General features: G+C 44.5%; 1 long non-coding RNA gene and 1 other non-coding gene across 2 annotated transcripts; one reads left to right on the top strand and one right to left on the bottom strand.

The window, feature by feature from the left end:
- Positions 1 to 1,111: 1,111 nt before the first annotated feature.
- LOC114818107 lies at positions 1,112 to 1,249 on the top strand. Its single transcript, XR_003765926.1, has one exon. It is a non-coding gene; the product is annotated as a small nucleolar RNA SNORA7 (small nucleolar RNA).
- Positions 1,250 to 3,643: 2,394 nt separating this feature from the next.
- Positions 3,644 to 4,175, bottom strand: LOC114817918. The gene is made up of 2 exons (XR_003765755.2): positions 4,019 to 4,175; positions 3,644 to 3,826 (listed from the first exon to the last, which is right to left on the bottom strand). It is a non-coding gene; the product is annotated as an uncharacterized LOC114817918 (long non-coding RNA).
- Positions 4,176 to 17,989: the final 13,814 nt, after the last annotated feature.

Below are 17,989 nucleotides of genomic sequence, written 5' to 3'. Positions count from 1 at the left end.
GCGCTTACTATGTGCAGAGCACTGTTCTAAGCGCTGGGGGAGATACAGGGTCATCAGGTTGGCCCACGTGAGGCTCACAATCTTCATCCCCATTTTACAGATGAGGGAACTGGGGCACAGAGAAGTTAAGTGACTTGCCCAGAGTCACACAGCTGACAAGTGGCAGAGCCGGAATTAGAACCCACGACCTCTGACTCCCAAGCCCGTTCTCCTTCCACTCAGCCATGCTGCTTCTCTATTGTTCTCTCATAACCTCTTAGCACAGTGCTCTGCACATGGTGAGAACTCAATAAATGTGATTAATTGATTGATTTGATTGATTTGAGGACAGGGACTGTGTCAAATCTGCTTTCCCTGTATCTACCCCAGGGCTTAGTCAGTGCTTGGCACATAGTAAACACTTAAGAAATACCAATAAAAAACTTTTATAAATAGGTGAATATATATATATATATTATATATATATATATATATTCTGGAGGCGATCACTAGATATATATATATAGGCACTATATATATGTGAGTATATATATCTAGTGATCGCCTCCAGATACATTTTTAGTTAAGGTTCGCTTCTTAATGATCTGCGGATGGATCACTTGAACCTTAGAAAATATCTTTTTGTTTGCTTTTTTAGAGGGACTTCTTCACCGCTTTTTCTTAGACGGCTAAAGCCATTAGCCGCATGGCTTTTAAGTCATTTAGCCTGACTGGTGCGAACATTCCCGCTATGACTGGCTACTCTAGGACAGAGAAATCTCTGGGCTTTTTGTAATTTACCGAGGGTAACAAACTGGAAGTCTAGCAGTTGATTTCTCCTCGAATGACCGGAAGCCCTTTAGCCAATATTGTTTATTTCTCAACAGTTGAAAGAAAGGGATTTACGCTGCAGTGGTAAACTGAGCAGCTAATGAACTGGATACATATTAGTTGATCAAAGGGCTATGAAGAAATCTCGGCGGTCTCGAAAACATTTCACCACCACGCTGTGAAAAATAATCCGACAAATAAACGGACTTGAGCACGGACTTTCCGAGAATCAGTGGAGTTGGAGGGAAAGGGGGTTAAGGGACGGTGATGAATTTCATTTTTACACCCCCAACACCTTCCGCCCCTCTCAGGGTCGCACCTGGAGAATTTCCAGTACTCTACCGGTCTCGACTACAGGAGGAAGAGTCGAGCAGAGACATATCCATTCCATTCCTAACTTGGGCAGTGGCTAGCGAGTGGAAGGCAATTTGCTACAGGTCAAAACTCCCCTGTGCTGGGCAGCAGCTGCATGGGAGAGCGTCGAGAGTGGAGACTCAGGTTTACTGCGTGGAAGGAGGCAGAGGTAAACCACTTCCAGGTTTTTACCGAGAAAATTCTATGGCTACATCGCCAGAACAATCGCAAATGGCGGGAGGGAGGGGCGTTCTGGGAGAGCTGTGTCCATGATGTCGCTATGGGTCGGAGACGACCCGACAGCATAAGACGAGAAAAAAATATCTTCTACTGTCACCCTTCTTCCATTGCCTTGTCATTCTCAGAATGTCAGCAACATATGCAAATACCAGGATGTCCCATACTGAATATATTCTATTATATAATATAATATTATATACCTGTATAACAAATATATTATGCATTCCATTTGCCGCTAATATATATATATGCATATATATGCTATGGACATACTGATAATATACTGAAAATGTATATGGTAAGGATACATGAGTAATATCCTGGTTATAGTTATATATTCTGGACATTATAGTACTATGCTGAGGACTCCTACTATAACCCAGCCCTCCTACTAAAATGCAACCCACACACTTTGCCCTCCTAATGCCAACCTTCTCACTGTCCCTCGATCTCGTTTACCTCACCTCCGACCTCTCGCTCACGTCCCGTCTCTGGCCCGGAACTCCTTCCCTCTTGGTATCCGAAAATTACCCTCTCCCTTCAAAACCTTATTGAAGGTCCATCCCCTCCAAGAGACCTTCCCTGACTAAGCCCTCAAACTTATATACTTATCTGTAATTTTATTTATTTATATTAACGTCTGTCTCTCCCTCTAGACCGTAAACTGCTTGTGGGCCGGGAACGCGTCTGTCTGGGGAAGACGGAAAGAGCCAGGCTTCGGAGTCAGAGGTCATGGGTTCGACTCCCGGCTCTGCCACTTGTCAGCTGTGTGACTGTGGGTGAGTCACTTCACTTCTCTGTGCCTCAGTTCCCTCATCTGGAAAATGGGGATTAACTGTGAGCCTCACGTGAGACGACCTGATGACCCTGTATCTCCCCCAGCGCTTAGACCAGTGCTCTGCACATGGTAAGCGCTTAACAAATACCAACATTATTATTATAGCTTACGCTCCTAAGCATTTAATTCAGGGCTCTGCACACAGTAAGCGCTCGATAGATACAACTGACCGACAGGATCGATCTCTCAATTCTAACTGCAGTAATGGCGAGGCTGTAGGCTTCTTAAAGGTCACAGCATTTTACACAGTCTGTTCACATTTTTTTATGGTATTTGGTGAGTGCTTGCTATGGGCCAGGCGCTGTATTAAGTGCTGGGAGAGATATAAGATAGTCAGGTTGGACACGGTCATTTATTCTCTGTCTCACGGGGGCCCCACAGCCGAAATATGAGGGAGAAGTGGCGTTTTTTCCCATCTATACAGATGAGGACACTGCAGCATTGAGAAGTGAGCACTTGATGTGAGCTCAGTATTTATTGAGCGCTTATTGTGAGCAGAGCACTGTCCTAAGCGCTTGGGAGGATACAGTAGAACAATATAACAGACACATTCCATGCCCACAGTGAGCTTACAGTGTAGAGGAGGGGACAGACATTAATATGAATAAATAAATTGTGGATATGGACATCAGGAATGTGGGAGGGGTGAATTACGGGTGAAAATCCAGGTGCAAGAGTGTCACGGCAGGGAGAGGGAGAAGAGAAAATATTACAATTATCATCGTTATCATTACCCAGATATTAACTACCTCTTCCCCTTTTGAGAAAGGAATTGGAAATTCCCAGAGCCTCGGGAAACAATAAATCCATCAATCAATCATATTTAGTGAGTGCTGACTGCGTGCAGAGCACCCTACTAAGCACTCGGGAGAGTAGACTATACAGAGTACGTAGACGTCTTTCCTGCCCTCAGTGAGCTTACAGTCTAGAGGGGGAGATAATTTTAGCGTAAAGAGTGTTTTTCATCTGTTTACCTGGAAACCTTGGTGCCGCCGGGGTTCATTTGGCAATGCACCGCATTAGAAATGAAGAGGAAAATGTCGGTACCACTTTGCTTGCTGGATCCTGTTGTGCCTGGAGGGGTGAAATCCTCTTCATTAAGTGGAAACTGAACCTAATCGTTCTCCTTTTGAGTCTCTTCATCCACCTGCTCTGTTCTTTGTTACAGAAAGTATCACTGACTTTCCAAGGGCAACGTTATTTCCCTTGTATTCATCACCGGCTGTTTCCACCGGCGCTTCGGAGGGAAGAAAAAGAAACTTTAAACAGATTTTATCCCCCTGTTGGACATTTGCCTTCGTGCATTTTTTTTTTTTACTTCGAAAGGTAATTCGTTGCAGTCATTCAGTGAGAACTCACCTCAAGCTTCAGTTATTAGTGATTTAATGAGGAGTCTTTTAATTATAACATCTGTTGTTTTAATTACCAAAGGAATTATAATTAGACTCCCGGTAGACTCCTGCTGTTAAACCAGAGGCCCAAGAAGCGTTCTTGACATCAGTAGAACAGATCAGGTGCTCAGTAAGGGTGTTTTTGAGGAGTCCTGGCTGTCATTTAGAATTGTCGATTTTCATTTTAATTAATCTGTTGGGAAAGGGGAAAATACAGTTAGGGGGCAGTTCCGAAATCTCAGATACTGGCAACATCCTGAATTCTGACAGCTTCTTTTCACAAAGTATTAGGTTTTACACAAATTCGGGCAAAAAGAAAATCCACATATACAAACCGTGCCGTATTTGAACGATTGCATCGCTCACGTGGGTGAAGCCGACTCACCTGCCAAAGCCGGCCTCTAGATTTCTGTGACAGGCGTTTTTCATCTGGCAACTGAAAGTTAATGGCCTCTATTCTGCTCCGCTTTCTCGGTAAACGACTCAGGGAGAGAGGAGAGAATCCATGAGAGACAACCAGTCGAAAGTGATTGGGAAGCAGCATGGCCTAGTGGATAGAGAAGTACAGATTGAGAAGTGTTTTGAGAAGCGGCGTGGCTTCGTGGAAAGAGAACGGGCTTGGGAGTCAGAGGTCGTGGCTTCTAATTCCGGCTCTGCCACTTGTCAGCCGTGTGACTTGGGGCAAGTCACTTCACTTCTCGGTGCCTCAGTTACCTCATCTGTAAAATGGGGATTAAGACTGTGAGCCCCACCTGGGACAACCTGGTAACCTTGTGTCTCCCTCAGCACTTAGAACAGTGTTTAGCCATTATTATTATTATTATAGAGCACAGATCTGGGAGTCAGAAGACCTGATTTCTAATCCCGGTTCCATCACTTGTCTGCTGTGTAGCTTTGGGCAAGTCACTTTGCTTCACCGGGCCTCAGTTGCCTCATCTGAAAAATGGGGATTAGCTCCCTCGCAGTTTGTGAGCCTCATGTGGGACAGAGACTGGGTCCAACGTGTTTACCTTGTGTCTTCCCCGGTGCTTAGGACGGTGCTTGGTTTATAGTAAGCACTCAACAAGTACCATGATTATCATATTATAAAGTCCCTAGTGGATATTTTTATTCCTGTCCATGTTGGAATCTACTCAGTGGACTGTAAACTCCTAGAGAATAGGGACCTTGTCGACCAACTCTACTATATTATATTTTCCCAAGAGATTAGTACAGTGCTCACAGCAAGCGTTCAATAAGTATTACTGACTGATCGGTCACTGCATAGCACTGATGTGGTTGGGCTGAGCAGTCGATCAGAGGGAAAGGAGGTAAAAGGTAGATGATTAGCCATTAACTCTCCTTGAACAAGCTTTCTGCCTCTACGCCAGCATCCGCAATAGTAATAGCACGCGATAGCGGCACTTATGCCCTTGCTGTATCGTACTGTACTAAACTACGGGTAGATGTGATCGAAGCAGAGACGATGGAGTTTGGTGGGGTTTTTTTTATTTTTAATGGCAATCTTCCAAGCAGGCAAGCGGTGGAACTGGGATTAGAAATCGGATCGCCCGACTCCCAGGTCCATGCTCTTACCACTGGGCAACACTGCCTCTCCACATCTTTCAGATGTACTGACAGAAAGTACATTGTCTTAATCTATTTCTTTTTCTACCTTAACGTCCCCCACCTGTAAATTTCCTGACCCAAATATTGTCATAATAATAATAGCAATAATGATGATAATAGCAATAAATCCGATGACAATAATTGCGGTATTTAACTATGGGAAGCAGAGAGGGGCTAGAGGAAAGAATATAAGATGGGGAGTCAGGAGATCTTGGCGCTAATCCTGCTGGGTGATCTTGAGAAAGTCACCTATCTTGTCTTGCCCTCAATTTCCTCATCTGTAAATTGGAGATTAAATATCCATTCTCCCTACCCACCCCTTCAACCGAGATCTTCTCCAACCAGGCGAGGGTTTCCTGACTAAACCCTCATTTCCTCTTTTCCCACCCGGCTTTGCATCGTCCTCGCAGTTGGATTTGCACCCTTTACTGACCGCTCCCTCAGCCCCACAGCACTTATATCTAAATCCATAATGTATTTATTTATACCAATTTCTGTCTCCCACTCTAAGCCCATAAACCCATCGTGGGCAGAGAACGTATACTATACTACCAACTCTGCTATCGTGTACTCTCCCAAGTGCTTAGAATGGTGCACACGGTAAGCGCTCAATAAATACGATTCACTGGGCTACTCTGATTGTATCGTGCCTACCCTAATGCTTAGCACATAGTAAGCGCTTAATAAATACCATAATCATTATCATCATTTATTAAGTTTCAGCCTAGCGGTGGCCTTTGCAGACACCCTCGCATGCCTGGTCAACATTTGACCACCTGGAGTGACCCCTTTGAAAGTGAAGGACAGGTAAATCGATGTACTATGTATAAAGTGATCTGTAATCCAGACTCCCCTCCCTTTCCCCATCCTTAGAGCTACTGAGTGCTCGCAGAGAGTTCAAACACTGCTCCGCTTGTGGGAGTCTGTGGGAGGTTTCGGGAGACGGATGAGTTGATCTCTGTTTTACCCAGGCTAGGCTCTCCGCACATTCTGAAAAATCTTTTGATCTCTGCCTTTTAAGCGCTTCAGAGGATACTACTTTTGGAGGAGACCGTGGTGTTTGGGCTCGTCGACTCCCAAGGGGTATCTTTCCGATGGGCGCCTGGGGAGTTCGGAAGGTCTATGCCTCCATACCTTTGCTGCCTCTTGGCTTTTCCCCGCACGACATTTTCTTTAAATAGTTCTTTTATAGAACCAAGCGCAGACCACCTGACGTACCATTGACTTTCCGGAGCGCGTTTATTAAAACTCAGGAGGGATTGGAGATCTTCATTTTCTATTAAATTGGGAACTCGTTAGGAGAATTTAGCGGTATGCAAATAATTGCAGGATACTGTATAAACTGCTCTTTGGAGATGTGTCAAAAAGTGGTGTGGGGGCGGGGGGGAACGCTCCTTTAGGTAACCTACTGTCTCTAGTTAGCTATTTGGAAGAACTTTTTTAAATTATCTGAACTTCTCCGAAAGTAACCTAGAGACAACCGAGGAAAGACTATTTCTTTATCCCATGGGCTTCTCCCCGTGGCTCGGAATGGCTGCTCTTTGCAGAAGGAAACTTTTGAGAGAAGATCCTTATTGTAAATAATGGCAATTGACGGTGATTCAATTCATTCAGTCGTATTTATTGAGCAGTTACTGGGTGCAGAGCACTGTACGAAACTCTTGGGAGAGTACAATACAACGATGACAAGATGTATTAGTAAGAGATTAAGATCAGTAAGGACGAGAGATTACTATAAAGAGTGAGCCTTTATCTGTTAGGCCAAAAAGGTACTTCATTCTAAAAATAATAATTACGGTATTTGTTGAGGGCTTACAATATGCCAAGCACTCTACTAAGCACTGGAGTGGTCCCTGTCCAACACAGAGCTAACTGTCGAAGTAGGTGGGAGAACAGCTGCTGAATCCCCATTATACAGATAAGGAAACTGAGGACCAGAGAAGTGAAGTGTCTTGCTCAAGGTCACACGGCAGACTAGTGGCGGAGCAGAGATTAGAACCCACGTCCTCTGACTCCCAGGCCCACCCTCTTATCGCTAGCCCATACTGTTTCCCATTTCTAGTGTTCTTACAGTCACTCGTTCATTCGTAAGGAAGCCCATGACGGCCCTCCCGTACTCATTCATTCATTCAATCTTATTTATTGAGCGCTTACTGGGAGCAAAGGCCTGTACTAAGCCCTTGGGAGAGCAGAATGTAACAATAAACTGACATTTTACCTGCCCTCAAGCTTACGGTCTAGAGGAGGAGACAATATAAATTCCTAAATTAATAATAACGTTGGTATTTGTTAAGCGCTTACTATGTGCAGAGCACTGCTCTAAGCGCTGGGGGAGATACAGGGTAATCAGGTTGTCCCACGTGAGGCTCACAGTTAATCCCCATTTTACAGATGAGGTAACCGAGGCACAGAGAAATTAAGTGACTTGCCCACAATCACACAGCTGACAAGTGGCAGAGCCGGGATTCGAACCCATGATCTCTGACTCCCCAACCCGGGCTCTTTCCACTGAGCATATACGTACATACATACTGTAGACAAGGCATCTGTGACCGGTCACTGGTGTTATAATGGACCTGCAGAGAAACGGGATGACATAATAATGTAATAATGTTGGTATTTGTTAAGTGCTTACTATGTGCCGAGCACTGTTCTAAGCGCTGGGGTAGACATAGAGGAATGAGGTTGTCCCACGTGGGGCTCACAGTCTTAATCCCCATTTTACAGATGAGGGAACTGAGGCACAGAGAAGTGAAGTGACTTGCCCACAGTCACACAGCCGACAAGTGGCAGAGCTGGGATTCGAACTCATGAGCCCTGACTCCAAAGCCCGTGCTCTTTCCACTGAGCCACGCTGATCACAGGGTGCCATTTTGTCGTAGCTTGCAGATTTCCCGTAATTCTAAACCATTTCTCCAGAGGATCCTCCCAAACTCCCAAATCGCTTGAGAACGTTGGTGTTTCCATGTGAAGTCAGTGAAATGTCGGTCGGCGCCTAAACCGCGGACCACAGTGGGAGGACCTGCAGCCCAAAGTTTGGTTTCAGCCTAAAAGTTAAGGACCAGTCATCAGAGCTTCTGCCAGACAGGAAGGGGTCCTGGACGCCATTCGTTCATTCAATTGTATTTATTGAGCGCTTACTATGTGCAGAGCACTGTACTAAGCGCTTGGAATGTACAAATCGGTAACAGATAGAGACGGTCCCTGCCCTTTGACGGGCTTACGGTCTAATCAAGCACCTACTCTTGCAGAGCAGTGGACTAAGTATTTAGGAGTATAAAAATGACAGACCTCCTCTCTGTCCACAGGGAGTTTGCGGTCTATAATCTACTTTCTCCCTTCCAAGTTACAAATAGATAAAGATGGTTCCACTTCAACTGCCTGCCCCCTAAATTCTGTGCTATACCACTATTCAATGTGAAGATTTGTGATCTGTTTAACCCCGGGATGGAAACTAAGTAATGTCAATAAACAATTAGCCTCCGCACACGCAATTAAGTCGACGATAATAGGGAGATCCCGCAGACAACAAAATGATTTTATAAATTACAAGCCTCCACATTTTAATGGGATAAGGAAGACACACGAGTTATCAAAAGTCCACAGTTGTTGTAGGAAGAAAATCCTCTCTCCTGATCATTCATCTGAATACATGGTATTAAACTTCATTGTGATTACGATAAAGACGTAGATTTTGTTATTTTTTGAAGAAAAAAGTACCCTAGCTCTCTCCTCAGTCAGTCCATCGTATTTATTGAGTGCATACTGTGAACGGAGCACTGTACTAAATTCTTAGGAGGGTATAAAATAACAATAAACAGGCACATTCCCTGCCCACAACGAGCTTACACTCAAGAGGGGGAGACGGACATTGATGTAAATAATGAATTACTCTCCTTCTCCTCATACGAACACATTTCTCAACCTCTTTATGTTTCCTACATCCAGTCACACCCTGGATGTAAGTTCGAAAGCCAAGACTAAATTCATTAATTTTTATGTAAACCTAACTTACACCGCTTGTATTTGCTTTCTGGAAAAGAAAAATCATTTTACAGTAGAACATCCCCCTCTAGATTCTTTCCAGTTCATCTGGTTTTGCCCCAGGCAAGTCTTACTCGATAGCCTTTCGAGGTGGCAGTGGGCCTTTCGAAGTGATTTCAGAAGGAAAACCTTGGGGATCAAATCTGCAGGAAACAGATTTAAAATAAAGAGCAGAGGGCCCCTGAGTTGAGCTCCTCAAAAATAAGGTCCCTGTGGACTTATGGGTTACCACCTAATAGAAACCCACATGTGGACGTCCTCAATCTAACGATCCGTCAATCAGTGGTATTGATTGACCGCTTACCGTGTGCAGAACACCGTAGTAAGCGTTGGGGAGAATCCGATAGAAGAGAGTTGGCAAATACTACACTTCCAGGAACTTTATGCCCGACAGCTTCACAAGAACACATTTGAAATCCCAGACTTTATAGCCATCCCTTCTTCCCCTCTGTCTCTAGCCCCCTTTCTTCTCCACATCCTGTTTGAATTGGGAGTTTCACTGCCCCAGAAGTAGGAGTGATCAATCAGCGGTACTTATTGAGTGCTTACTGTGTGCCGAGCACTGTACTGAGCTCTTGAGAGACTGCAAGACTGCAGAGTTGGTAGATATGTTCCCTTCCCACAACGAGCTGGCAGTCTAGAGGGGAAGGCGGACATTCAGAGAAATAAACTGTTTATAGACATGTGCATAAATGCTGTGGGGCTGAGGGTGGGGTGAATGCCATACGCCCCAAAGCGTCCAGTACAGAGTGATGGAATATATTGAGTGCTCAGTAAAAACTGCATTGTACTGTGCGCGGTTAAATAAAGGGTAGAGATAAGTTCCCTGCTCAAAGGGAGCTTACATTTTGATGGGGGAGATGTAGCTCTCTTCCCGGCTTCAAAGCCCTACTGAGAGCACACCTCCTCCAGGAGGTCTTCCCAGACTGAGCCCCCCTTTTCCTCTGCTCCACCTCCCCTCCCCATCACCCCGACTCCCTCCCTCTGCTCTGTCCCCTTCCCTGCCCCACAGCACTCGTGTATATTTGTACATATTTATTATTCTATTTATTTTATGAATGATGTGTATATATCTGCAGTTTGTTTATATTGACGCTATTGATGCCCGTCTACTTGTTTTGTTTTGTTGTCTGTCTCCCCCTTCTAGACTGTGAAGCCGTTGTTGAGTAGGGATTGTCTCTGTATGTGCCCAAATTGTACTTTCCAAGCACCCAGTACAGTGCTCTGCACACAGTAAGCGCTCAATAAATACGATTGAATGAATGAATGAAAATGAATGAAATGGGCTTTCCCAAATGCTTAGTACGGTGTAAACACTCAGTTAAGACCACAGATGTTGATGATGAAGATGATGAAGTGACCCAACTAAGGCAATTCACCTTTTGCAGCTGCCCAGGTGATAATAATGATAATAATAATAATTTAAAAAAACCAGTGGTATTCTTTAAGCGCTTCCTATGGGCCGAGGATTATCCTAAACTCTGGGATAGATAGAAATAATCGGGTCCCACAGGGGCCTCAGAAGCTAAGTAGGAGGGAAAATAAGCATTGAATCCCCATTTTGCAGATGAGGGAATTGAGGCACAGAGAAGTCATGTGACTTGCCCAAGGCCCCACAGCTGACAAGCGGGGGATTCAGGAGTAGAAATCAGGTCCTCTGACTCCCAGATCCACGCTCTTTTCTCTAGGCCATGCTGTTTCCCAAAGGCAGGGAAGGGGGAAGCGCTTGTGTAATTCCCTCCCGATGTCACACTCTCATTTTAGCGATCAAGTTAGGTCTCCGCTTGTCTTTATTCCTTACCCCAGTCTTCAAGGAACCTCAGAATTCCTATCATTAAGGTTACCGGTCAGGATACGGGGTCTTGCACTTACTCCCCCCGGCAGACGTGAATAAGAACTCAGAGGGATTATTAGAACAGTTACATCTTGGGATGCCTTTAATGTATAATGAACTCATTCTTCCTCCCCGGGCCGCTTAATGAAAAGAGAACGCAGCCTTGAGTTCAGCCGGTTCAAGATTCATTCAATCTGATGGAAGTAACAACTTTCATTGCATTTCGGGAAAGCCAAGACAATTGAACCGTGGCACGGTTCTGATCCGCAATTTGCTGATTTATCCTGTTGGTGAGTTTCCGAAGATGAAAAGCAAATATCGACCGGTAAATGATTTCCAAGTTAATTCGAGTTGCCTTCTGCGAGGCGGGCGGAGGTGGAAGGAGGCAGAGACAATTTCTAAAACTGTAAACAAATACATAATTAAAACGCTGCCGAGAGCTGTCCTTTTAAAATACAGATGAAAAGAAGGTTCTCGGCCAGTGAAAAGATTCCAGGAGACCAGCTTCAATCTCTCACTCAGCTGCGTATTTGAAAATGCTTTGGATTCTGTCCCTCTTTAATATTCTGAGCTGGTCTCCTTAGAAGAGATTTCCAGTTCTGAAAGGTTGTTTGAACTGAGTTGCCGAGGATTATCTCTGATAAAGCACTGTAATACAACACAAATCTCTCTAGGCCTTCATGCCGGGCTAGCTTCTTCCCTGACCCAAACTAAATTACATTTGTTAATGACAATCTGGTAATAAAAAGTGACGTTTCCATCAGTTAAATTTGATCCGGAGCAAAAGGGACCCCCGTTAATGCCGAGTCAACTCTCTGAAAACATTTTAGTGTCCTAGAGAAGTCATAGGAATAGTAGTAATCGTAGTAGAAGCAGAAATAATCACAGTTGTATAGCAGTAGAAATCAGAGAGTAGAAATAAATAGTAGTAGTAAAATAATAGAGTTGTATCGTGCTCTCCCAAGTGCTTACTACAGTGCTCTGCATTCATTTATTCATTCAATCGCATTTACTGAGCGCCTACTGTGTGCAGAGCACTTTACTAAGCACTCGGAAAGTCCGATTCGGCAGCAGATAGAGACAATCCCTACCCCACAGCGGGCTCACAGTCTAGAAGGGGGAGACAGACAACAAAATAAAACGAGTGGACAGGCATCAGTAGCAAGTAAGCTTGTATCTACCCCAGCCTAGTAATGTGTCTGGCACATTACTTCCCAAATGCCACAGAAAAAAAAAATTCACGCATCCCATAAATACCACTGAATGATTGATTGAAGATACTGGATAAATACCAACTCATAAGTAAAATATCATTTTCCATCCATCAAATAAGACGGACCCATCACCAAACCACCCATCACTGAAACAATAGTATTAATAATAATAATGTTGGTATTTGTAAAGCCCTTCTGTGCGCCGAGCACTATTCTAAGCGCTGGGATAGATACAGGGTAATCAGGTTGTCCTACGTGAGGCTCATAGTCTTAATCCTCATTTTACGGATGAGGTAACTGAGGCGCCGAGAAGTCAAGTGACTTACCCAAAGTCACACAGCTGACAGGTGGTGGAGCCGGGCTTAGAACCCATCACCTCTGACTCCTAAGCCCGTGCTCTTTCCACTGATCCACACCGCTTCTATTATTATTAGTATTATCTCGGTTATAGCAGGGTGAGTGATAGAACTTGAAGAAGGATGGATTGATGAAACTCACTAAACTCTGCATGCATCGTTTTCTAGATTTGCTCTAAGCGCGCACTAACAATTCAACTAATGCATCGAAAGGTGGCATCCAAACTATCTAGGTGGGTGTTTTAAATTTCTATTAGAACTATTAGGAAACACCACTGTGCCGGATGGGAGGAGACTGGATTAATTTAGTCATATTTATTGGGCGCTTACTATCTGCAAAACACTACACTAAGCGTTTGGGAGTGTACAATAGAACAATAGACAGACACATTCCCTGCCCACAACGGGCTCACAGTCTAGAGAGGGAGACAGCCTTGAATAAAAATAAATTGCATAATATTTGAATTATCCGAGTCTCTCCGTTTCACTCGGCATAGTAAGATGAAGCAGGTGACCCTGTGTAGGGAGGTTAGAAAATTAATGTATAAAGTCCTAATGAGGTACAACCTCAGATAATATGGTGGAGCAGTGGGCAGTTCTAGTAGCTCTTTGTGGGCAGAGAATGTGTCTATTTATTGTTGTACTCTCCCAAGTGTTTAGTACAGTGCTCTGCACACAGTAAGCGCTCAATAAATACAGTCGAATGAACTGGATGAAGCGTAGACTGTAAGCTCTTTGTGGGCAGGGTCCCTATCCACCAACTCTGTTATAAGGTCCGCACCTAGACGCTAAGTTCAGTTCTCTGCACACAATAAATGCTCGATAAATACGATGGATCGAACGATTCAGAGAAATCGGGCAGACGTGCAACAATGCGAAGAGCGGTTAAGCGCTTAGTATTGGGCCCCGCACACAGTTAGCGCTCAATAAGTACCAACGATCGATTGGTTCCCCTAGACCGGAAGGCTTTGGGTAGATGGCAATACTGGGGTTTGTGCTTTTTTTGTTGTTTTTTGTTTTTCAAAAAAAGCGACGTTGGAGCTTCAAATGCAACTGCCTAGCTAGAGACAAGTTGTCCATAGGCGCTATGTGTTTCTACAGTGATCTTCCCATCCATTCATGCTGCCGTTTTCAAATGCCTTAGGCAACGAGGTGAATTTTATTCTTCTGGGTTTCCAGGAGGGCAACTATCATTTGATTCTTCAAACATCTTGTGGCAACACCTGAAGACAGAATCTTGGGCTGGATGGACTTTTGGCTCCGATCAATCAGTGGTTTTTACTGAGCACTTACTGTGTGCAGAGCACTGAACTAGGCAGTTGTTACTAAGCCCACACTTGAAAGAACACCCTAAATTCCCCCCCGTTAAAAAGACAGTCTGGTTTTATTTGGACAGGTAAATAATGTTTCAAGGATTCTTACCAAACGTCGGGAAAATATCCGGAAGCAACACCCTTGGACTTCCAGTCTATTTTGCTGTCTTCACGTTCGCCGAAGCGCCTTCAACTTTGTTCAATTTGATCTCTTCGAAACCAGTCTTCCTCCCCGAATGGGTAGTTGAACTCCGTTTCTTTAAGAATGCTATGATTTCAGTCGAACAATCAGTCAATAGTATTGATCCAGCTCCTACTGTGTGCAGAACACTGTACAAAGTGCTTGGGAGAGGAAAGTGACGATAACCTTTCCCTCAAGGATTTTACAGTCTCTAGACAGAGTGCTAAGCGATTAAGCAAATTAGGAAACTGCACAGCTTTTGTATCTCCTCAGTACAGCTGGAAATTTACTTTGCCATTTCAGGGACCAACTGGAGCAAAAAGCTCCTTTTTTATTTTTGGCTGGGTTCTCTGACGTTTTCAATGGTAAAATAAATTTGATTTGCAGAAGCCATGAAGGAACCAAGAAGATGTTATTTCCGAAATGTGCCGTGCTATTGGATATGATAAAAGACTGAATGAGTCAGTAAATGTTGCAGTTTAGTAACTCTAAAAAATCAATAATCATGCAGTCAGATCAAGAATGCTAGAATAGAAAAATGAAGTGTGAAGCTTGCCTGGCTGAGGAAAAAAAATAACTATTGCTGCTTATAGGATCATGAAAACATCTCCTGTTGTTACACTAAGAGCTAAAGCAAATCAAGAATGAGGCTCATAGTATTCCCCTGCTCTGAAAGCTCACCTTTCACCATCTTCTGCCCTGATTTTAAAAAGTCTGAAAAGAAAGAGGTTAAAAAAAAAAAGAAAAAAAGAAAATGGCTACTGTGTTCCAGGGTATTTTAGTTTTGCTACTGTTTAAACTGTTAACAATAATGGAAGAGAGCCAATTTGGAGAATGCATTCAATTTCAGAAAGAAATTAGAGAAGCAGCGTGGCTCAGTGGAAAGAGCATGGGCTTTGGAGTCAGAAATCATGGGTTCGAATCCTAGGTCTGCCCCTCGTCAGCTGTGTGACTGTGGGCAAGTCACTTAACTTCTCTGTGCCTCAGTGACCTCATCTGTAAAATGGGGATTACACGTGGGACAACCTGATTCCCGTGTGTCTACCCCAGCGCTTAGGACAGTGCTTGGCACATAGTAAGCGCTTAACAAATGCCAACATTATTATTATTTTTAATGGATAGAACACGGACCTGAGAGTCAGAGGACCTGGGTTCTAATTCCGGCTGTGCCATTTGTCTTCTGTCTTCTCTCCATCACCCAAAGGGGGAAGTAAAGTTGGGGGAAAGAGGAGAAAGAAATGTTCTTTTTAAATGTCATTTGTTCAGTGCTTACAATGTGCCAGGCACCTTATTAAGCCTTGGGATAAATACAAGCTAATCAGGTTGGACACAGTCCCCGTCCCACATGGGGCTCACAGTCTTAATCCCTATTTTACAGATGAGAGAAATGAGGTACAGAGAACTCAAGTGACTTGCCCAAGGTCACACAGCAGACAGATGGCCCTCAAGGAGCTTACAGTGAACTTCACCATCAGAATCCCTCTTCAAACGCCACGGATGAGCACATGCACACGAGCATACTTTCAGGGGATTTTATGTCTGGAGTCTTTAGGGATTGCTTCAGTGAAGACTAAATGTAATAATGACAATACGGAAAAGGGGAAAAAAAATGTGTTAATGTGCATAGCTTAGAATTTCTGCCAGAACTAGAGCAAGACGCTGGGGGCTCATTCTCTCGAGTCAAGGAATGAGTTATGAAGATAAAAGCGCCGGGGTTGGTGAGCGGGGAAGTTTAGCCAGTCTGAATTTGAGGTCCTGGAGGCCCAAGACACGTAATTGTGTCCTGAAGCACCGTGGCCTAGTTCATTCATTCAGTAATATTTATTGAGCGCTTACTATGGGCAGAGCACTGTACTAAGCGCTTGGAATGGACAAATCGGTAACAGATGGAGACAGTCCCTGCCCTTTGACGGGCTTACGGTCTAATCGGGGGAGACGGACGGACAAGAGCAGTAGCAATAAATAGAATCAAGATAAATAGAATCAAGATAAATAAGAAATCAAGATAAATAAGACAGAGCCTGGGCCCGGGAGTCATAGGGACACAGGTTCCAATCCCTGCTCTGCCATTCGTCTGCTGTGACACCTTGGGGAAGTCACTTCACTTCTCTGTGCCTCAGTTACCTCATCTATAAAATGGAGATTAAGAGTGACAGCCCCATGTGGGAGAGGGACTGTATCTAGCCTGATTAGCTTGAATCTAGCCCAGCGCTTAGAACGGAGCCTGGCACGTAGTGAACACCATAAAAAAACCAACCCTGGGATATTTAAGCCTCTCCTCCATCCCAAGGAGGTTTCTACTCTAGGAAACAGGATTTCCTAGAACCTCCAGGGTCATTCCGGGCCAGAGGTCGTTGGAGGAATGGTCTCCGGGCCAGGATCTTGTTGGCACAAGAGGAAGCGCATTGGAGAAATGATGATTTCTCAACCCTTTCACTACCACCTACTTGAGAAGAAAGTGATGAGTTCCCTGATGAAGCCCGCGGATTTCCCACCATGTTCCTAGAACCTCCAGGGTCATTCCGGGCCAGAGGTCATTGGAGGAAAGGTCTCCGGGCCGGGATCTTATTGGCACAAGAGGAAGCGCATTGGAGAAACGATGGTTTCTCAACCCTTTCACTATCACCGACTTGAGAAGAAAGTGACGAGTTCCCTGACGAAGCCCAGAGATTTCCCACCATGTGCCCAAGAAAAGAAAAATGGTGGCTCTTTGGACAGTTTAAAATTTTTTCCCTACCGGTCCCCACACCCCTGAAAGTCCCCACCCCTTTTTTTTCCTCGGGTCATCGAAATGAGAAGATGGCATCTTTTAGGGGAGAGACGGCTCTCACAAGCTCTGTGTGTATTTCATCCTATAGCTTCAGGTACCCTATAGCATGAAATAATCAGTGTGGTATCTGTCAAGTGCTCGCTATGTGCCACACACTCTACTAAGCCTCAGGGTTGAAAAAAGATAATCAGGTCGAACTCTATCCCCGTGCCTCATGGTTGCTCAGGTTAAGGATTTTGCCCCTATTTTACATATAATAATAATAATTATCGTACTTGTTAAGCACTGGCCAAGCACCGTTCTAAGCCCTGGAGTAGATACAAGCTTATCTTGTTGGACACAGTCGCTGTTCCCCGTGGGGTTCACACTCTTAATACCCAGTTTACAGATGAAGAAACTGAGGAACAGAGAAGCGACTTGCCAAGAAGAGACCCAGCAAGCCAATGGTGCAGCATATCACTACAGCTTTGCAACCTTGACCTATTTAGATTTCCCTCTTCTCTTTTCTGGATTGTTAAGTCGAAGAAGGGAGGATTAAGACATTTCTACTGCCTATAAGGGTCCACAAAGCCCCCCCTTCAGTCAGGGGACCGTTGGAATGTATAAACAGCGTGGTCTAGTGAAAAGAGCGCTGGTCTGGGAGACAGAGGACCTGGGTTCTAATTCCAGGATTTACCTGCTGTGTGATCTTGGGCATGCCACTTTACTGCCCCGTTCCTCAATTTTCTCATAGGGAAAATGGGGTTCCCCCTCAGGGTCGCACCTGGAGAGTTTCCAGTACTCTAGCTGTGTGACTATGGGCAAGTCACTTAACTTCTCTGTGCCTCAGTTCCCTCATCTGTAAAATGGGGATCAACTGTGAGTCTCACGTGGGACAACCTGATTACTCTGTTTCTACCCCAGCGCTTAGAACGGCGCTCTGCACATAGTAAGCGCTTAGCAAATACCAACATTATTATTACCAATCTCGGCTACGGGAGGGACAGTCAAGCAGAGGCCTGACCATTCCATTCCTAGCTTGGCCAGGGGCTAGCGA

Source organism: Ornithorhynchus anatinus, chromosome 17, assembly GCF_004115215.2.
Source record: "Ornithorhynchus anatinus isolate Pmale09 chromosome 17, mOrnAna1.pri.v4, whole genome shotgun sequence".
Taxonomy (NCBI): domain Eukaryota; kingdom Metazoa; phylum Chordata; class Mammalia; order Monotremata; family Ornithorhynchidae; genus Ornithorhynchus; species Ornithorhynchus anatinus.
The sequence above is the reverse complement of the archived record's forward strand: the minus strand, read 5'-3'. Positions and strand labels throughout refer to the sequence as shown.